At 43.7% G+C, this 23,299-nt stretch overlaps 1 protein-coding gene and 1 non-coding gene across 2 annotated transcripts in view; both read left to right on the plus strand.

The window, feature by feature from the left end:
• nhsl1b (NHS-like 1b) overlaps window positions 1-23,299 on the plus strand; it is a 177,218-nt gene that overhangs the window by 3,181 nt on the left and 150,738 nt on the right. The gene's annotated exons all lie outside the window — the stretch shown is intronic.
• Window positions 5,128-5,201, plus strand: trnaa-ugc. Its single transcript has one exon. It is a non-coding gene; the product is annotated as a tRNA-Ala (tRNA).

Consider the following 23,299-nt stretch of genomic DNA (forward strand, 5'->3'; position numbering starts at 1 on the left):
CAGGGTGGAGGCTTATAGTTATAACCCAACCTCATTCTCCCAGGGTGGAGGCTTATAGTTATAACACAACCTCATTCTCTCAGGGTGGAGGCTTATAGTTATAACCCAACCTCATTCTCTCAGGGTGGAGGCTTATAGTTATAACCCAACCTCATTCTCTCAGGGTGGAGGCTTATAGTTATAACACAACCTCATTCTCTCAGTGTGGAGGCTTATAGTTATAACCCAACCTCATTCTCCCAGGGTGGAGGCTTATAGTTATAACACAACCTCATTCTCTCAGGGTGGAGGCTTATAGTTATAACCCAACCTCATTCTCCCAGGGTAGAGGCTTATAGTTATAACCCAACCTCATTCTCTCAGGGTGTAGGCTTATAATTATAACCCAACCTCATTCTCCCAGGGTGGAGGCTTATAGTCCCCAACAGATTTTCCCATAGAACCTGGGATTCCAACCGGGTCTGGCAACACCTCCAGTTGCTGGCCAGCCTCTCCATTTCCATCCTTCAGTCTAGTGTTTCCCAACTCCGGTCCTGCAGTGAATCAGCTGAGCTTGTCCAGAGCTACATCAACAACGTGTGCTGTTGGGGGTACTGGAGGTCTGGAGTTAGGAAACACTAGTCAAAGCTACTTGCCGCTCCTAATGGGAAAACACCTGGCCCTACATCAGTCTACCTGTGGTGGTGTTTAAGACCAACTAAGAGGTTAGTGAAGCCAGGAAGTTCCAGACAAGCTGTGAGAGAGAAGACTGGAATGTGCTTACATAGGGGAGCTTTAGTGTCCAAGAGAAGCACTGGCATGTTTTAAATGCCTGCCTTAGGTTCTATAACCCCCCCCCCCCCCCCACACACACACACACACACACACACACACACATACATACATACATACATACATACATATACACACACTTTGATCATATATTAAAATAGACTCGTTATGACAGTTCTTATTATTGAAATAATAGACTGAATAAAGTTGAGCATAGTCTGTGCTCTCAATAAGCAAGTCTAGGGTCATTTAGTGCTGAGGTAGGCATTTATGCTACGAGAATGATTTTGTAAAGACACAAAGCCACTGTTGCTATGCTAAAGCTAGCCCCTGCTCTGGGTGCAGGTCTGCGTACAGAATCTCTGCATGGGGAATGAATCATGTTACTCGTCAGGGGCAATAGAATGGCAACAAGAGGGGCCCCTAGCTGCTTGGTGCTTGACATTTAGGGAAGGGCATGTGTGTTTGTATGTGCGTGCGGACACATGCTCCTGAGTTTTTCTGAGGGTCAGAGTTCATTGTAGTGGCATGGTCAGTGGTCAGCCTTTCTCTCTTTCTGGAGGGAAACACCCGAGTGAATCAAGAGTTAGGTTGAAGCAAAGTCAAGTAGTTTATCCCTGTTAGCACTTCAGCCCTCAAAAACAGGTCACTGCCACGCCTGAACTTCAACCAACACAATAACAACGTCTGTCGCTTCTGATGGCTCAGTAGGCATGGAACAGGATGCTGTCAATACCAGAGTTGTTGGATTAATTCCCACATGGGCTATATTCAATGATGTGTTGTCTATAGGCCCAAGTTGGGTAAAGATAAAAGAATCTGCTTAATGAACATGGAATTATTTTGGAGCTATGCTGAAATTGGCACCATGTAATTAGATGGAATTAAATAGTGCCTATCTTTCCCATTCATTCTCCTCGTGCATCTAGCTAGATCAACGACACCACAGATGGCGTGGGAAATGGACTCCTCTTAACCGTAGACTACTTTTTTATGGAGACTTCTGAGTGTGATTTAAGGGAGAACTATTTCATTCAAGGCGCTACATGTAGAATGTCTCACCCACGTGGGAGCTAGGGAAATTTGAACAACACTTAGGTTGAATATAAACAATATTTGTGAATATTAACAATATTTGTTGTTATTGTTATTTCGCATCGATTTAGATGGTGCAATTATTCCCAACACTATTCAGTGCATGTTTTCTCACACAAACTGAAATTGAGCGAGGCGTGTAGAATTTTAGCAACCAGGAAATGACAGAGCGATGTCTACATTGGCCGCTTGCGCCGGTCTGCCATTGTTCGGTGTGCTCGATTAGGAGATGACCAGGCCTTTTAATGAAGCCCATGTTATAGAGGGAGGGTGCAGTTTTCCCATCTTGATAACAGAAGCTGGCATGGCCTTTGTTGTCAAATCAAAAGTCTTCATTTTCAGATTGTGATTGTGCATTGGTCCAAAATCATTTTTGTTTGTGAGAAAATAATTATACTATGACTCCAGATATATTATGGATGTTTTCTGAAATTACAATGCAAAAATGCTCCTTTAAGTCTACCACATAATAAGCCAATTTCTGCCATTTGTTAGAAACGGATGTAGAGGGTTTGTCTTTGAGTAGGGAGTTGTGTGGGCTATTTTAATATGGAAAGTGTGTCAAACCGTATTGAAGGTTAATTGGAGTGTAGGCAGTGTTAGGGCCTCCCTTTTCAGAAAGCTTAGGACACACACACACTACAAGACTGCCTAGACACACACACACACACATTCAGATGCCCTGCTGATCGCCACTATCTCTCTCTCTCACACACACACACACGCGCACGCACACGCACACACACACACACACCAAAGCGGTCACATTCCTCCCCTTATCCCTCTCTGATATTTATAGATGTGTATGTCTTCGCCCGTTCGCCCCTCTCATCTCTCACACGCTGTCATGTGGAGTGTGTGTCTCTGCCTGTGTGCTTCTCAAGGACCTTTGTGTGTCTGATTCTTGTCATGGAATCACTCTTGCTGAAGGACATGACAGCAGGTCTGGGTTCAGTCTAAGTTTAGACAGCTACTGTACTGCGTCTCTACTGTGTGCACACTGTGGCCTATAGTACACACAAACCTGCCTAATGGTAATGATAACTTAAGTGTTTTTGATAGATAGAGATGAAAGTGCTCTCTAAAGTAATGGTTATAACGTAGTAGGGAGGAACACTGATGTGGCTCTAATTGGTTGTTCATGTGGTGAACCTTGTTTTCGTAGTCCTGTACGCCCATCTGTCCAACTGGTTTCACATTCCAACGACACACGCACACACACACGGACCAGAATGAGGGTTAAGGGGCTCCTTCTCTCCTCCTGTTGACCTACAGTAGTGGGAAAACGAGGTAACGTGATGTTATCCCTCTTTCACCCCTCTGTACCCTGGCATGGCCTGGATCCCTCTGTACCCTGGCATGGCCTGGATCCCCCTCTCACCCCTCTGTACCCTGGCATGGCCTGGATCCCTCTGTACCCTGGCATGGCCTGGATCCCCCTCTCACCCCTCTGTACCCTGGCATGGCCTGGATCCCCCTCTCACCCCTCTGTAACCTGGCATGGCCTGGATCCTTCTCTCACCCCTCTGTACCCTGGCATGGCCTGGATCCCTCTGTACCCTGGCATGGCCTGGATCCCTCTGTACCCTGGCATGGCCTGGATCCCTCTGTACCCTGGCATGGCCTGGATCCCCCTCTCACCCCTCTGTATCCTGGCATGGCCTGGATACCTCTGTACCCTGGCATGGCCTGGATCCCCCTCTCACCCCTCTGTAACCTGGCATGGCCTGGATCCTTCTCTCACCCCTCTGTACCCTGGCATGGCCTGGATCCCCCTCTCACCCCTCTGTGCCCAGGCATGTTCTGGATCCCCCTCTCACCCACCCTGGGGGGTCTGAGGTAGCGTGAGATGCCCACATGGACTCTTTCTCCCATTGCCCCCCAGAGCCATGGCTCTGCTGCTCCCTCCATTTTGTCATTGGACCCTGGTTGCATTCTAGAACCCCGTCTGGCTGCTTCCATTGGTGGGAAAGGATTTGTGTATTCTCAAAACGTCCTGACTGTCTTTTGTCCCTTTAGAGATGGCAATGACAGCATGGAGTGAAGTGAGGCCAGGAGACATGGAGTTAGAAAGAGCTGTGTGTGTGTGTGTGTGTGTGTGTGTGTGTGTGTGTGTGTGTGTGTGTGTGTGTGTGTGTGTACAATGGGTCACAATGTGGAAAAGAAACCCAACCGTCACCACTGGTAAAAGGGAGACGTGACCCCAATGACTTTTTCTCTCACTTCCATGCTAATCTTTTGACTTTGTCATGTGACATTTCCTGTTCCTAACAGGAAAAAACTCCTAATCTTTCTCATCGGAAATTGATTTTAAGCTGACGTAGGATGGCTGAACTGTGACGCTGTACTGTATTGTAAGACTTAAAGTAAACGGAAAGCCGTTTCCCCCCTTTTCTTTTGATGTAAGTATTAAATCCTAGTGTGTGTGTGTTTGGAGACAGTCCAGTAGAACCAGTCTAGTGGTATAAGCCTGTGAGAGCTGTAGGATTAAGGGTTGGATCTAAACATGTATAGTTGTAGAGAGTGAGGGTTCCTTGCCTATGTCTTTCTATCCCTGTTTCTCCTGAACATTCTCTCTCCTGAACATTCTCTCCCCTGAACATTCTCTCCCCTGAACATTCTCTCCCCTGAACATTCTCTCCCCTGAACATTCTCTCCCCTGAACATTCTCTCCCCTGAACATTCTCTCCCCTGAACATTATCTCCCCTGAACATTCTCTCCCCTGAACATTCTCTCCCCTGAACATTCTCTCCCCTGAACATTCTCTCCCCTGAACATTCTCTCCCCTGAACATTCTCTCCCCTGAAAATTCTCTCCCCTGAACATTCTCTCCCCTGAACATTCTCTCTCCTGAACATTCTCTCTTCTGTGTCTTTTCTGAATCCATGTCTGTCTTGTCATACTCTGTCAGTGGGGAGATGGTCTTTTATGGTGAGTCTACGTAGTACCTACACACATTGTATGGATAATACACAAGCTTTAACAAAGTGTTCTGCCATCATCCAGTCCAGATGCGGGCACACCAACATTGTGTCATCATCCGGCAGGGACACACACACACACACACTCTCACTCACTCATCCCTGGTTCCATCCGTGGTTGGAGTACCAGAGCCATGCTGACAGACCTAGAAGGGATGCTGACCAGTGTGTAATCTGGGGCTTTACCCAGCACAGGGGAGATAAGCACGATTTAATCGCCTCTAGGATGGCCTGTCCCTGGGGTAGGAGCCAGTGAGGGAGTCGGTCTACTTCCATCTTGTCCCGTGTAGCTCAGTTGGTAGAGCATGGAGCTTGCAACACCAGGGTAGTGGGTTCAATTCCCACGGGGGACCAGTATGAAAATGTATGAACTCATTACTGTAAGTCGCTCTGGATAAGAGCGTCTGCTAAATGATTAACATGTAGATGTCTCCACAATCACTACAGTGTCACTGTTTTCTCTCGCGTTTATCATACTCACTGTCACACACACCGCTCATTGAAGGGTTTGTGTTAGTTCAGCAAGGGTTCAGGCTACTTTGTTCTCTTATCGCTTTTCTAGAACTCTTTTAGTGAAAGACACGAGTAGAAAAAGCTAAATGTCCAGATGTTCAAATTGATACCATTTGGGATGAAGACAGAAACAAACAAACAAATACCAGAATGTAGAAAGAACATTGTTTCAAGTGTATAGCTGGCTGTATTACACAACTGTTCTGCTGTTCCCGTAAATACATTATTCTGACTGTTGTTCGTCAACAGTGTATAATGTGTGTAACACACTCTCCTTTTCTTCAGTGGTGTCCTTTTTTTAAGTGCATCAGTCGTCAATAACTCTAATTTATTCTGTACTCTATCCAGATCTGTTTTGAAGCCTCTCTTCCCCTCACTCTGTTTTTTCATATGGCTTCCAGGCCTGTCTCAGCTGTGTCTGTCCATCCCTCCCTCTGCCTGCAGCGTTGACGTCAGAACTGGTACAGCCACTCTGGCCACTACAAAGACACAACAACAGGACACTCTTTCCTCCCCTTCATCTGTTCAGGCACTGAATGTACTGTTTCTCCCTCTTTCTCTCTTTCTCTCTCTTCCTCTCTCTTTCCCTCTGTGCCAGGTGCTGTTTGTTTGTCAGGTGTGGACGTTTGGTAGCAGGAAAGGTTCTATAACTTAGGTGTGTGTGTTTGCCTGTGTGTGTGTTCGCCTGTCTCCACCAGCATGTGTTTCAGCACCTCTTAACCCTGGCTATTGTGACCGACTGTTTTACAGCTGAAACTCGCCCACGTTCCTCCATTTTTATTTCCCCTCAAAGACAACACGAGTGGGTTTTTCCATAGCTGTGACCCTGAGCTCTCTTCTGGACCAGCGACCTGTCTCAAGGTGTTGAGGGATGCTGATTGGTGCCTAGACTCAGGGCTCACTCATTCATCATTGTGCTCTGTAACAGTGCCTCCAGGAAGTATTGACACACCTGGACTTTTTCCACATTGTGTTGTGTTACAGCCTGTATTTAAAATGGATTACATTGATGTTGTATCACTGGCCTACACACAAACCCATATTGTCATGTTTTTAGACATTTTTACAAATGTAATAAAGTTCAGGAGTAACAATATGCTTAAGTCACAACTTGCATGGACTCACTCTGTGTTTATTTAATGGGGTTTTAACAGGATTCTTAAATGACTTACCCATCTCTGTGCCCCACACAATTATCTAAAAGGTCCCTCAGTCGAGCAGTGAATTGCAAACACAGGTTTTAACCACAAAGACCAGGGAGGTTTTCCACTGGCTCGCAGAGAAGGCCACTTCTTGGTATAGTATTTGTCTCGATTTTACACATGTACAAGTAGGTATTAAAAAGCATGTGTGAATTGGAAATGTGTTTCCTGCAGAGACACCGTCGGAGAGTAGGATCACGGCCAGGGTCTGTACATAATACATGAGGTATGATAAAGGATTGTCACCCATGAATAGACAAGTGGATCAGGGAAATGATACACTGATAAAGCAACAAGTCTGTGTGTGTGTGTGTGTGTGTGTGTGTATATATGTATCATTGGTTTGTACAGAAAACATTATTGTCCTGCCAACTACTTTGTTCAGAAAATAGGAATTTCATTATTTTGTTGCTAAGCAGCTAAATAACAGAAGTACTGTTTCCTCGACAACATGTTCAGTCACATGAATAAAAGCATTTGACATTAAACAGAGAGCCACAACAAGACTGACAGCTGATAATGGTATCACGCAGAGGATTGCTGCTCCATTAGTGACCCCACAGCGTTGTCGTGTTGTGACATTTCATCTTGCGTGTGCCTCTGTCCATACCCACTACTGCTGATGGAGCTCATTTCTCCAGTGTTTCCCTGTGTTCATGTTAGAGGCTGACCACATGTAGGTGAACAGTGCTCTCAGAAGTCCAAACACCGGCACCTGTAGTCCTGTCTGTGTGTTATCTCTCTAAGTGCTTACCCTGCTATTAATAAAGTTACCCTTTACATAAGAGCAAACACGGTTAGACTCTGACCACACCCTGCTGTGATTGATCTCTCTCTCTCACACACACACACACACACAGGTGGAAGCTCATTTTACAGAAACACAAAGCTTATTGTTGTCATCCAGCTTCTATACTTTACAGCTTTTATGTACAAGGGAACTTACTGTACACCCCACACACACACTAGGGTTGGCACAATACCAGTATTGAGATGTAAGGAAGGTCCTAAACAGTCCTTATGTGGTCACATTTAGTTTATTATTCAGATTTCAGGCCCAGTGCAGGCAATTGGTTAATAGACCAAAAGCAAAGAGTTCCAAACCTCTCTGCCAATAACAGCTCATTTTCAGTTTTCCCTTCGCCCCTCTGACCACTCCCAGACAGTCCTAGCTAAATTCTTGCTTGAGAAAGTTTATTTTAGCTAAAAAGCTGTTTTTGCCCATTTTAATGAAACTTATTACATTAAGGTACTTAATTGTTACCCAGAAAATATTTTTATATTGATATAAAAATGTCTGCTTTGGGCCTTATTTAAGATCACTTTATTCCTCAATTGTAAACAAGGTCCAACTGAAGTTTGACTACAGCTTTGTCCCAACCCCTCTGAAAGACACGCCCACATGTACAGGTTGGAGCAGTGGGCTGCCACACAGGGCGTCTGGAGCAGTAGTTGTGGGGGATTAAGTGCCTTGTTCAAGGGCGCAATGGCATCTAGGATTTGATAGCAGCAACACTCTGGTTGCCAGATCTTTCCCATCAGACCCGGGATTTGAGCAGGCAGCCCTTCGGTTTCTGGCTCGCCTCTCTAACCGCTAGGCTACCTTTGCAAGGTATAACTCTACAATATTTGAAATAAAGTAGGTTTTCAAAGGATCATAAAGTTAAGTCTGCTTTGCCAAGGAAAATCTGGGATTGTAGTATCGGGATACTGGTATCGTGACAACCCACACACTGCTGAATGAAGACTGGCTCAGGATAAATAAACAGGGATTTTCTGCCACATCTGTCGCTAGTGCTATGACCCCTCCTACCCTTTTTCCCTCAAACTCTGACACACACACACACACACACACACACCACACACACACACACACAGAGACATATCCTCATGATTTGCATTCGAGCCTGTATAAACACACTGTAGTGGGCCTCGTCCTACTGTGCTCTGTCAGAGGAAATACCATTACATACACCACAGTCTATGGACAGGCTGTAAGGCCACTTCCTCCTCTAGTACACGTTATTGAACGATGCTTTAGTCTTCAGTCTTCACTTCATTGGAGCTTGAGCTCCAGTGTTCGGTTGATATTACTGAATTGGTTCAGCTGTGATCAACTTCCTGGTTGAAAATGTATGTTTTTCCACCTCTCGTAACTTCGGTATTTGAGCTCTCGCTGACTTGTCAATGAGTGGGTCAGATGGGTCCCTTTGGCCACAGAGGGAGAGGGTACCATTATAACCTCCCCCTTTTCCCCATGTAGTGACATGACATGATGAGTCAGTGCCAGGGGGTTAGTAGTTGTGGAGTGTTTTCCCAGACCTGTGTGTGTGTTAAACAGTCCCCACACCAAACGGTTGTGTGTCAACCAGGACAACACCCAGTGTGATCTGAATGCCTTCACTTCTCCAGGTCAGCCATGATGTTAGGAAGAGTAGTAGGCCAGCCCTCACATCATAAACCAGCATTGGGCTGAGGGCTCTAGAGCTTTATGGGATCCTGCCTTTGTGTTAACAGTGCATGTCATGGATTCTCATTCACTAAAGTGATGAGTAGGCTATCGTGTCGTCATGGACTGGGTCTTTTGAGCAGTAACGCATTGTAATGTATATGTAATTGTATTAATTGTAATGTTATACAATGGGGTTAGTAATGTGTTATAGGGCTGAGGAGGACTGGAGTGAGTGGAACTAAAAGGGATTGTAATAGGTTTGTATTGGCAGCTCTGCAACGCATCTTCACTGACTATCAAGCCTTCCTGGAAAACGTCCTCCGGAGGTCCTCTCTGACACAGAAGACAGCTGTGTGTGTGTGTGTGTGTGTGTGTGTGTGTGTGTGTGTGTGTGTGTGTGTTTTGAGCGAGATAACGTTTGAGAGATCCCTTTCAGCATTTCTGTTGGCCAGTTCCTGTCTTTCTGTCTCTCAGACCTTTTTATTCCCTTGCTTTCTATTCTATGGAATCAGGATGGGTTGGACTAAAAATAAAATACTAGCTTGTCCTCTGTTTCCCTCTCTCTCTCTCTCGCTCTCTCTCTCTCTCTCTGCTGTGTTGTTTTATGTGAGTGTTTCCCTCTGTTCTCCCTCTCTCTCTCTTCCATCTCACTGGCCTCTCTCTTTTTCATTGCCTGTGTGTTGTACTGGAGGGGTTGAGGAGTGTGTTTTGATTGGAGCTCTTTGACTGCAGCTGGATGCTGTTGTGACCTAGGAGAGGATGGAACAGTAAAATTGGTGACAATATAGAACAGGATAGATTAAGCTGCTATATTAAAGTGCTGCTAATCAATAGTTGAAGTTAAACCACAAGATCTCACAGGCACACTTCATTACCCGTGGTTTACGGTTTATTAAACTGGGCTCCCGAGTGGCGCAGCGGTCTAAGGCACTGCATCTCAGTGCTAGAGGCATACCTACAGACACCCTAGTTCGAATCCAGGCTGTATCACAACCGGCTGTGATTGGGAGTCCCATAGGGCGGTGCACAATTGGCCCAGCGTCATCCGGGTTTGGCCGGTGTTTGTTCTTAACTGACTTACCTAGTTAAATAAAGGTGAACAAAAAAAATGTAATGTAAAAAATATATATACCACGGCTGTCAGCCAATCAGCATTGAGGGCTCGAACCATCCCGTTTGCAATATGCTTTCACTGCACTCTATAGAGTCAAACACTACTTGTTTCCAACTCTTTTGTTGATAATTCCTTGGCCTGAGGCAGAAACTGTCCCTGTCGTCCATCATGCACCCCCCCCCCCCAGAACACTGAGAACTCTGTGCGCTCCAGTGTGTATTACCTCGTATCTGCTGAGAGAATAGAATAGAATATGACATACTCTACACAGGAATCTCTGTGTGTGCTTCTTGTCTGCTTCCCATGTATCATACCCAGCTCTCTGTCTCTCTCTACAACTCCACAGTGCACCATTCTGTCAATGCCAAATCTGTACCTTGCTCATAGACGGGTTGGTTGTTTAGCAACAAAACCGAGGCGTGCGCAGCTATGGGGCTAAACAGACGGGGTTGGCTTAAATTGTTGACATGTAAACTATATTTTGTCTCCAACTTTTTCATTGAAAACAAAAATACATTTGCACAATGAGTAGATTGTTACTGTTGTTGGTTAGCTAGCTAGTGAATTTGAGCCATTTTAGCATTGACAAGAACACCTGAAAACAAGGTCAACACCTGAAAACAAGACATTGTTTCATCTTGTTCTTGATACCATCTTGCTAGTAATCTGGCCATCAAGAATCACAACAACACTCTGACTTCTGCCCCATGGAAGAATGCACATTGCTTTCGTGACGTTGGCAGCTAACCCATCGACACACCGAAAAGAAGTCTGCTTAAACCGAGAGGAATTATTTTGACCTGTTGGCATGTTTAGCCAGAAACAGCTTGACCTCAACAATAGAGAGAAAACGGTCTGATTAAATCTGGAGATTTGTTTTGATCTCCATGTGCTTGACTTGTTGAGCTCCTAACAATCTGGCAGGATTGACCAGTATGTTACATTATGTTTGGCATGTGTGTCTGTAGGAGCTGGTCTGTGACCATGGTTATGTCATGTCTCTGGCAGGTCTGGCTGCCATAACTGGCCCCAGATCAGTGGTCATTCCTCTGCAGGGGTTTACTGACTGAGTGACGATGAAAGCAGATGTCTGTCAGTCCGCCCTATCCAAGCACTGCTCTTTACTGCAACCAGATGTTCACTATCCTCTCTCTTTCTTGCTCGCTCTCGTTGTCTCTCTTTCCTTTCTTCCGTTATTCTCAGGCTTCCCCTGTCCTGTTCTTTACAACAACCACATGAGAGAGAACTCTTCGTTCTGCCTTTACTTGCATGCCCAAATGGCTAGAAGATGACTGAATGTATTTGTTTAGAAGTTTCCCTAATTACTGAGTGTGTAACATACTCACTGTGAATCTCTTCTCTGCCGCTAAGGCCCTGGTGTCTGGCGCGCAACACGTCCTTGATGAGTGTGGAAAAGAAAGAGGAAAATCCAAACCACCTGCTGCTCCCTGTAATGCCAACGACACACAGAAACAGGACTTTATAGGATGTAAGCGGAGAACGTTTATGGTTGTGATGCAGTTTATTAAACATGAAGGGACCATAAAGGACTGTGGAGGCTTAGAACCGCAGAGGAACAAATAGTGGTTATAATACTGAACTGACGTGGCTAACGCGCACACATACACACACACACACACACACACACACACAGCTTTTACAGAGCAGGACCGTGTCGTAATAACTCACATTGCATATGCAGCGATCCATGTCATAACTCACAAAATGTCTCAAGTCTACTGTAGCATAATAACCCGTTAAGTGTATGCTGCTAGCTGGTTCATATTCATAATAGGCAGTAGCGAAATGGTTCTTCCTCTACAATGGAAATGTTTTCCCTCATTGTGCACTGAAGGTTGGGTCTACAAAGTCAATCACACAGCGCTACCCTACAGCTTGGGTTTTTTTGTAGGCCATATGTGAGATCCTTTAGCTGGGCCCTTCCAGGCCTTAAGTGGGGATTTTCAGAGCCAGTGGATGGAATTATGAATATGATTCTATAGAGCAGAGTATTGTTGATCTCCAGGACTTAAGCCCTGGTACAAGTCCTGTTACAGCATGTTGCTGAGGATGGCATGGCACAGAGGCATTAGAATGGGCTTTCATTCTTTACCTGTGGAAAAGTGTTGTGGTGAAGTGCTGTTGCTCTAGGGTGACGGCTCCTATTTGTTGATTTTGAGAGGTGTGTTCAGTGCAGGCAAGAGTTGCTTGTTAAAACAAGAATAAGTAATCAACAAGTGTTTCCACCAAAAACCCAGGCTAGACAATATGTGAAAGTGGGCGTGTCTCTTTTTGGTGGTTTAAGTATAGTAGTTGACTCACGTAGCTTTGAGATATGACCAGCTGTGTGTGGGTGTGTGTGTGTGTGTCTGTTGAACTTGGCCAGACTTTCTGTGTTTCTCAGATGTTTCATCCCCTTGGTTGATTCTGTGGGATGAGAATGGGTTTGACTAAAAATAAAAAAAGCGGTGCTTTTCTCTGAGTCAGCTGGCTCTTTTTTATTTCAGCAGTTTTCCCCTCTTTCTTTCTCTGCCTCGGTGGAAGTTTCTATTTGTTTGAGTTGGACTCTCAGACTACAGGTGTTTCCTTCTGTGTAGAATGAGGGTCAGTTCCACTTAAGTCAGTAGTTGTCTTAAGGTGAAACTCAACTGTCCGGTATTGAAGCTGAACTGTCCGGTATTGAAACTGAACTGTCCGGTATTGAAACTGAACTGTCCGGTATTGAAACTGAACTGTCCGGTATTGAAACTGAACTGTCCGGTATTGAAACTGAACTGTCCGGTATTGAAGCTGAACTGTCCGGTATTGAAACTGAACTGTCCGGTATTGAAACTGAACTGTCCGGTATTGAAACTGAACTGTCCGGTATTGAAACTGAACTGTCCGGTATTGAAACTGAACTGTCCGGTATTGAAGCTGAACTGTCCGGTATTGAAACTGAACTGTCCGGTATTGAAACTGAACTGTCCGGTATTGAAACTGAACTGTCCGGTATTGAAACTGAACTGTCCGGTATTGAAGCTGAACTGTCCGGTATTGAAGCTGAACTGTCCGGTATTGAAACTGAACTGTCCGGTATTGAAACTGAACTGTCCGGTATTGAAGCTGAACTGTCCGGTATTGAAGCTGAACTGTCCGGTATTGAAGCTGAACTGTCCGGTATTGAAACTGAACTGTCCGGTATTGAAACTGAACTGTCCGGTATTGAAGCTGAACTGTCCGGTATTGAAGCTGAACTGTCCGGTATTGAAACTGAACTGTCCGGTATTGAAACTGAACTGTCCGGTATTGAAACTGAACTGTCCGGTATTGAAACTGAACTGTCCGGAATTGAAACTGAACTGTCCGGTATTGAAACTGAACTTTTGAGAAAGTGTCAGGAAACAAAATGGAATTGAGCCCAATTCTGGTATGTAGCCAGTTTTTATATTGGTATTAAGTTACTGCTCTCAGCTTGTGTGTGTGTGTGTGTGTGTGTGTGTGTGTGTGTGTGTGTGTGTGTGTGTCACTAACTGCCAAGGTTACAGGTGTGTTTGGTGTAGAGGTCGACCGATTATGATTTTTCAACGCCGATACCAATACCGATTATTGGAGGTCCAAAAGGCCGATACCGATTAATCGGCCGATTTTAAAATAAAATAAAAATAATACAAAAATTTATTTGTAATAATGACCATTACAACAATACTGAATTAACACTTATTTTAACTTAATATAATACATCAATAAAATCAATTTAGCCTCTAGTAGATAATGAAACATGTTCAATTTGGTTTAAATAATGCAAAAACAAAGTGTTGGACAAGAAAGTAAAAGTGCAATATGTGCTATGTAAGAAAGCTAACGTTTCAGTTCCTTACTCAGAACATGAGAACATATGAAAGCTGGTGGTTCCTTTTAACATGAGTCTTCAATATTCCCAGGTAAGAAGTTTTAGGTTGTAGTTATTATAAGACTATTTCCCTCTATACCATTTGTATTTCATTAACCTTTGACTATTGGATGTTCTTATAGGCACTTTAGTATTGCCAGTGTAACAGTATAGCTTCCGTCCCCCTCGCTCCTCCTGGGGCTCGAAACAGCAACACAACGACAACAGCCACCATCGAAGCAGCGTTACCCATGCAGAGCAAGGGAAACAACCACCCCAAGGCTCAGAGCGAGTGAAGTTTGAAACGCTATTAGCGCGTGCTAACTAGCCAGCCATTTCACTTCGGTCACACCAGCCTCATCTCAGGAGTTGATAGGTTTGAAATCATAAACAGCGCAATGCTTGATACATAACGAAGAGCTGCTGGCAAAACGCACAAAAGTGCTGTTTGAATGAATGTCAGATACTTAGATACTTGTATGCTTGTATGCTCAGTCAGATTATATGTAACACAGGACACACTAGATAATATCTAGTAATATCATCAACCATGTGTCGTTAACTCATGATTATGATTGATTGATTGTTTTTTATAAGATAAGTTTAATGCTAGCCAGCAACTTACCTAGGCTTACTGCATTCGCGTAACAGGCAGGTCATTATTGCGTTGGACTAGTTAACTGTAAGGTTGCAAGATTGGATCCCCCGAGCTGACAAGGTGAAAATCTGTCTTACTGCCTCTGAACGAGGCAGTTAACCCACCGTTCCTAGGCCGTCATTGAAAATAAGAATGTTCTTAACTGACTTGCCTAGTTAAATAAAGATTAAATAAAGGTGTAAAAAAAAAAATAATCCGGCAAATCGGTGCCCAAAAATACAGATTTCCGATTGTTATGAAAACTTGAAATCGGCCCTAATTAATCGGCCATTCTGATTAATTGGTCGACCTCTAGTTTGGTGTGTCAGCACCCTATTTATAATACTGAAGGATCTGATTCCTCCATCTAGAGTTTGGGTTTTTGTCTGTTCTCGAGGATGGAATGTGTATTTGTGGTTCTTGCATACATGTTGGTGAGATTTAGAAAATGTATATAGGTCTATTTGTATGTGTATGTCAGTAAGTTTGTGTGACTTAATGTGTGTCAGAGGCCTAAACGATAAAACACTCATCCTGAATTTAAACCTTTCACCTTTGAACTAAATCCCCCCCCCCCCATCACCCCTCCCATCCTTACCACATCAAACCCTACCCACAGCCCATTCCCCCTCCCATCCCCATCCGTTATCTTAACTCACTCTCTATGATGCCTGAGGCCACCACATAAAAGCATATCACCCCCACCCCCCGCACTCAGCCCAGCACAGCCTCGATCCCCTTCAATGAGACAGAGAGAGTGTGTGTGCGTCTGAGCCCCCAGAAACGTCCCTCTATGCCTCTATCACATTTTTTTATTTGTATTTAACCTTTATTTAACTAGGCAAGTCAGTGCATTGAATACAACGGGTGTAGACGTTACCTTGAAATGCTTAGTTACGAGCCCTTTCCCAACAATGCAGAGAAAAGTCAAAGATTAGCAAAAAGTAAAAGAAATACTAACACAATAAAATAACAATAACAAAGCTATATACAAGAAGTACCGGTACCGAGTCAGGGGTACGGGGGTACGAGGTAGAGGTAAATGAGACAATATGTACATGTCGGTAGGTAGGGGTAAAGGGACTAGGCAATGAGGATATACTGTATAATAAACAGAGTAGCGGCAGTGTGTCTGTGTGTCAGTGTATGTGTGGGTAGAGCTTGTGCAATAATAAAACATGATTGAATAAAGGGGGTCAATGAAAATATCCCATAGGTGTGACTGGAGAGGGTTGTGCTTGGTGCAGAGGTGAAGAAGTAGGAGGGAGGTGAGCTGGGTTAATAAGCCCAGGACATGCTCCTGATCCTGGGGGAGCTGTGGTCCTCTGGGCCCCTGGACCCTGGAGGTGTGGAGATGGGGCTGGCTCTTTTGTGTTCTGAGACGGGAGGTAATGAGAGCCGCTGATTTAATGCCAGCCCCAGGCAGGGAGAAAGATCCAATCCTCTCTCTTTCTCTTTTATCACTTCATCTTTTATTCTCTTTTTCTTGCTGGCTGTCTCCGTCTTCCTCTGTTTGTTTTTCCCTATCTTCCTCTCTTCCCCCTCCTCTCTCTGTCATAAATAAATATGTAGGACAATGGAACACATACTCTGTCAGCCATGTGGACTGACGGATGGATGGTTTCCTGCTTGTCAGGGTCAGAGTGTGTGTGTGTGTGTGTGTGTGTGTGTGTGTGTGTGTGTGTGTGTGTGTGTGTGTGTGTGTGTGTGTGTGTGTGTGTGTGTGTGTGTGCGTGCCATTATGCCCTGGCACTGCTTCCCATCCTGTCTCGTATGCGCACACACACACAGGAACTCAACTGTAGCATGATATAGTGTCCCTATAAACAAGACTAGTGTCTCCAGCCTCCCCATGTTAGCAGAACTCAACACACTTCCACACACAGCTCTGGCACGGCAGACAGCTACTGGACTGTCTCATAACCTCTCTCTCCTCTGTCTCTTCCCCCCTCTCTCTCTCTTTCTTTCTCTACACACACTGAGTGTACAAAACATTAAGAACACCTTCCTAATATTGAGTTGCACCCCTATCCCCTTCTTTCCCTCAGAACAGCAAGTGACTGTGTGACTGGCTCCTGTTGTCTCTCCTCCCTGCTGCAGCGACCACCACAGAACATTAACAGTGTTTATCGTGCTGACCGTGTTGCTAAAGCTGCAACATAATTACAGCCATTTCTGACTGAAAAGTTCTACTACCAAAATCACTCATTTGTTCAGGACATACCCTCAACCCCTCAACTCAATGTGCAGTTAGATTACAATATACTTTTTCTGTCCATTTGGAACAATGTAAACAACACTAAATACAGTTGAAGTCGGAAGTTTACGTACACTTAGGTTGGAGTCATTAAAACTCATTTTTCAACCACTCCACAAATGTCTTGTTAACAAACTACAGTTTTGGCAAGTCGGTTAGGACATCTACTTTGTGCATGACACAAGTAATTTTTCCAACAATTGTTTAACAGACTTTTAATTATAATTCTTATAACACGTATAATTCACTGTATCACAATTCCAGTGGGTCAGAAGTTTACATACACTAAGTTGACTGTGCTTTTAAACAGCTTGGAAAATTCCAGAAAATTATGTCATGGCTTTAGAAGCTTCTGATAGGCTAATTGACATCATTTGAGTCAATTGGGTGTACCTGTGGATGTATTTCAAGGCCTACCTTCAAACTCATTGCCTCTTTGCTTGACACCATGGGAAAATCAAAAGAAATCAGCCAAGATTGTTGTTATTCTAACTTCCACGACACATATAAGGCCCTCCCCCGCCCTCCCTTCGGAAAAGCTGACCACGTCTCCATTTTGTTGCTTCCAGCCTATAGACAGAGACTAAAACAGGAAGCTCCCGCGCTCAGGTCTGTTCAACGCTGGTCTGACCAATCAGATTCCACGCTTCAAGATTGCTTCGATCACGTGGACTGGGATATGTTCCTCATTGCGTCAAACAACAACATTGACGAATACGCTGATTCGGTGAGTGAGTTTATTAGCATGTGCATCGGCGATGTCGTACCTATTAAAACATTCCCAAACCAGAAACCGTTGATTGATGGCAGCATTCGCGCAAAACTGAAAGCGCAAACCACTGCTTTTAATCAGGGCAAGGTGACCGGAAACATGACAGAATACAAACAGTGTAGCTATTCCCTCCGCAAGGCAATCAAACAAGCTAAGCGTCAGTATAGAGACAAAGTAGAGTTGCAATTCAACGGCTCAGAAACAAGATGTATGTGGCAGGGTCTACAGTCAATCACGGATTACAAAAAGAAAACCAGACCCGTCGCGGACCAGGATGTCTTGCTCCCAGACAGACTAAACAACTTCTTTGCTCGCTTTGAGGACAATACAATGCCACTGACACGCCTCCCACAGGTGGGGAGGGTAGGTAACAACATCTCCACTCCGCTGATCCTCAACACTGGGGCCCCACAGGGGTGCGTTCTGAGCCCTCTCCTGTACTCCCTATTCACCCACGACTGCGTGGCCATGCACGCCTCCAACTCAATCATCAAGTTTGCAGACGACACTACAATGGTAGGCTTGATTAACAACAATGACGAGACGGCCTACAGGGAGGAGGTGAGGGCCCTTGGTGTGTGGTGTCAGGAAAATAACCTCACACTCAACGTCAACAAAACAAAGGAGACGATCGTGGACTTCAGGAAACAGCAGAGGAAGCACCCCCTATCCACATCGACGGGACAGTAGTGGAGAGGGTTGTAAGTTTTAAGTTCCTCGGCGTACACATCATAGACAAACTGAATGCGTGGTGAAGAAGGCACAGCAGCGGGGGCAAACTACCTGCCCTCCAGGACACCTACAGCACCCGATGTCACAGGAAGGCCATAAAGATCCTCAAGGACAACAACCACCCGAGCCAAGGCCTGTTCACCCCACTATCATCCAGTAGGCGAGGTCAGTACAGGTGCATCAAAGCAGGGACCCAGAGACTGAAAAACAGCTTATATCTCAAGGCCATCAGACTGTTAAACAGCCAACACTAACATTGAGTGGCTGCTGCCAACATGCTGACTCAACTCTAGCCACTTTAAGGACAACAAAGTCAAGGTATTGGAGTGGCCATCACAAAGCCCTGACCTCAATCCCATAGAAATATTGTGGGCAGAACTGAAAAAGCGTGTGCGAGCAAGGAGACCTACAAACCTGACTGTTACACTAGCTCTGTCAGGAGGAATGGGCCAAAATTCACCCAACTTATTGTGGGAAGTTAATGGAAGGCTACCCAATGGAAGGCTACCCAAGTTAAACATTTAAAGGCATTGCTACCAAATACTAATTTAGTGTATGTAACCTTCTGTCCCACTTGGAATGTGTTGAAAGTTATAAAAGTTTAAATAAATAATTCTCTCAACTATTATTCTGACATTTCACATTCTTAAAATAAAGTGGTCATCCTAACTGACCTAAGACAGGGGATTTTTACAAGGATTAAGTGTCAGGAATTGTGAAAAACTGAGTTTAAATGTGTTTGGCTAAGGTGTATGTAAACGTCCGACTTCAGCTGTAAATGATAAGAGTAGCAGTGAGTCTGTCATGTTTTTGTTGTGAAGCCTTAATTACAACAAAGACTAAAAACAGTTGCATTCATTCGTGATGGCAAATTAGAGATATGGAACGGTTTAGAGCCTATTTACTGTTTACGCTAATTATCCAATGGTCACTTTATTTTAAAACTAAAATAATTTATTTTCATTTCAAACCATGATTGACTCGTATGACGCCTATTTAAGAATTGAAATATCGGCCGAAGTAAGTTACGGTATTAAGACTAAACAGGATGCGCTCTTAAGCATACAGCTTGTTAGTGGTTATACAAGGCTGCTATACTAGACGACTTTTCTTATTGTTAGTAATAAAACAATGGGGAGAGCAAGGAAAATGGAGGTATATTATTCTTATAAGTAAATACAAATCTGACATTTTGGAACAGTGTGAACAACACAAAATAAATTATAAATATTACCAGAGAGGCTGGTCTAACAAAAGAGTGTAAAGTCTTTATTACAACATTGCAGAGATTTAAAAACAGCAACATTTGCTAGAACAGCAAGAACAGCAAGAACAGCTCAAATAAGCAAAGAGAAACAACAGTCCATCATTACTTTAAGACATGAAGGTCAGTCAAAGTTTCTTCCTGTGCTGTCTCAAAAACCATCAAGCCGGATGATGAAACGATGATGGCTCCAATGAGGACCGCCACAGGAAAGGAAGACCCCGAGTTACCTCTGCTGCATAGGATAATTTCATTAGTTACCAGACTCAGAAATTGCAGCCCAAATAAATGCTTCACAGAGTTCAAGTAACAGACGCATCTCAACATCAACTGTTCAGAGTAGAGGTTGACCGATTATGATTTTTCAACGCCGATACCGATACCGATTATTGGAGGACCAAAAAAAGCCGAAACCGATTAATCGGACGATTTTTATTTATTTATTTGTAATAATGACAATTACAAAAATACTGAATGAACACTTATTTTAACTTAATATAATACATCAATAAAAATCTATTTAGCCTCAAATAAATGATGCAAAAACAAAGTGTTGGAGAAGTAAAAGTGCAATATGTGCCATGTAAAAAAGCTAACGTTTGAGTTCCTTGCTCAGAACATGAGAACATATGAAAGCTGGTGGTTCTTTTTAACAGGAGTCTTCAATATTCCAAGGTAAGAGGTTTTTAGGTTGTAGTTAATATATAGTATTTATAGGACTATTTCCCTCTATAGCATTTGTATTTCATATACCTTTGACTATTGGATGTTCTTTTAGGCACTATAGTATTGCCAGTGTAACAGTATAGCTTCCGTCCCTCTCCTCGCCCCTACCTGGGCTCGAACCAGGAACACATCGACAACAGCCACACTCGAAGCAGCGTTACCCATCGCTCCACAAAAGGGGAATAACTACTCCAAGTCTCAGAGCGAGTGACGTTTGAAACGCTGTTAGTGCGCACCCCGCTAACTAGCAAGCCATTTCACATCGGTTACACCAGCCATTAGGCTGATAGGCTTGAAGTCATAAACAGCGCTGTGCTTGCTAAAAGCTACTGGCAAAACGCACGAAAGTGCTGTTTGAATGAATGCTTACGAGCCTGCTGCTGCCTACCATCGCTCAGTCAGACTGCTCTAGCAAATCATAGACTTAATTATAGCATAATAACACACAGAAATACGAGCCTTTGGTCATTAATATGGTCGGATCCGGAAACTATCATTTCAAAAACAAAACGTTTATTATTTCAGTGAAATACGGAACCTTTCGGTATTTTATCTTAACGGGTGGCATCCCTAAGTCTAAATATTCTTGTTACATTGCACAACCTTCAATGTTATGTCATAATTACGTAAAATTCTGGCACATAGTTTGCAATGAGTCAGGCTGCCCAAACTGTTGCATATACCCTGACTCGGCGTGCAATGAACGCAAGAGAAGTGACACAATTTCACCTGGTTAATATTGCCTGCTAACCTGGATTTCTTTTAGCTAAATATGCAGGTATAAAAATATATACTTCTGTGTATTGATTTTAAGAAAGGCATTGATGTTTATGGTTAGGTACAGTCGTCCAACGATTCTGCTTTTTTCGCAAATGCGCTTTTGTTAAATCATCCCCCAGCGCTGCATCGATTATATGCAACGCAGGACACGCTAGATAAACTAGTAATATCATCAACCATGTGTAGTTATAACTAGTGATTATGATTGATTGATTTTTATAAGGTAAGTTTAATGCTAGCTAGCAACTTGCCTTGGCTTCTACCTCATAGACCGGTGTCAGTCTGTCCTTTGGTCTGATTTGAGATTTGTGGTTCCAACCTCCATATCTTTGTGAGACGCAGAGTAGGTGAACGGATGACCTCTGCATGTGTGGTTCCCACCGTGAAGCATGGAGGAGGAGTGATTTATTTAGAATTCAAGGCCCACTTAACCAGCATGGCTACCACAGAATTCTGCAGTGATACGCCATCCCATCTGGTTTGTGCTTAGTGGGACTTTCATCTTGTACTGGGTCACTACTAGTGCTGTTTTCACCCACAGGACTGCCGCTGACTGGAGGTTTCTGTTTGTTGCACTATTCTCTGTAAACCCTAGACACTGTTGTGGGTGAAAAGCCCAGCAGGCTGGCCGTTTCTGAGCTACTGAATGATCATACCACGCTCAGTCGCTAAGGTCATTTTACCCTTTTCTAACGTTCAATCGAACAGTAACTGAATGCCTTAATGCCCATCTGCCTGCTTTATATACAGTGCCTTCAGAAAGTATTTACACTCCTTGCCTTTTCATATGTTGTTGTGTTACAGCCTGAATTTAAAATGGATTAAGTTGAGATTGTTTGTCACTGGCCTACACACAAAACCCCCGTAATGTCAAAGTGGAATTATGTTTTTAGAAATGTTTACAAATGTAATAATACATGTATAGCTGAAATGTCTTGAGTCAATAAGTACTCAACCCCTTTGTTATGGCAAGCCTAAATAAGTTCAGGAGTAAAGATGTGCTTAACCAGTCACACAAGTTGCATGGGCTCCCTCTATGCACGATAATAGTGTATCATGATTTTTGAATGACCAGCTCATCTCTGTACCCCACACATACAATTGTTTTTAAGGTCCCTCAGTCAAGCAGTGCATTTCAAACACAGATTCAACCACAAAGACCAGGGAGGTTTTTTAATAGATGGGTTAAAAAAAAAGCAGACATTGAATATCCCTTTGAGCCTGGTGAAGTTATTCATTACACTTTGTGTGGTGTATCAATACACCCATTCACTACAAAGATAAAGGCGTCATTCCTAACTCCGTTTCCGGAGAGGAAGGAAACTGCTCAGAGATTTCACCATGAATTGTTACTTTAAAACAGTCATTTAACTTTTTGTCCTGAATACAGTGTTATGTTTAGAGCAACTCCAATACAACACATTACTGAGTACCACTTTCCATATTTTCAAGCATAGTGGTGGCTGCATCATGTTATGGGTATGCTTGTAATCGTTCAAGACTGGGGCAAAATCCTAAACGACAACCTGACTCAGTTTGCTTCCCACCAGACACTGGGAGATGAATTCACCTTTCAGCAGGACAATAACATAAAACGCAAGGCCAAATCTACATAAAATATATTTAATCATTTTTTAATTCAGCCTGTGACATAACAAAATGTGGAATAAGTCAAGGAGTTTGAATACTTTCTGGAGGCACTGTAGCAAGCCACAGCCACGTGACTCACTGTCTGTAGGCGCAAACCATTTTTGTGAACAAGGTGGTGTACCTGGTAACAAAAATAAAAATACAGCATGCAACAATTTCAACAATTTGACTGAGTTATACTTCATAGAAGGAAATCAGTCAATTGAAATTTATTAGGCCCCAAATATATGGATTTCACATGACTGGAATTCAGATATGCATCTGTTGGTCAATGTGGAAGTCCTGAGCTGGCATGGTTACACCCCAGTGTGGTCTGTAGTTGTGAGGCTGGTTGGACGAACTGTCAAATTCTTTAAAACGACAGAGGCAGCTTATGGTAGAGTAATGAACATTCAGTTCTCTGGCAACAGCTCTGGTGGACATTCCTACAGTCAGCATGCCAATTGCACACTCCCTCAACTTGAGACATCTGTGCCATTGT

Source organism: Oncorhynchus mykiss, chromosome 4 (genome assembly GCF_013265735.2).
Source record: "Oncorhynchus mykiss isolate Arlee chromosome 4, USDA_OmykA_1.1, whole genome shotgun sequence".
NCBI lineage: Eukaryota > Metazoa > Chordata > Actinopteri > Salmoniformes > Salmonidae > Oncorhynchus > Oncorhynchus mykiss.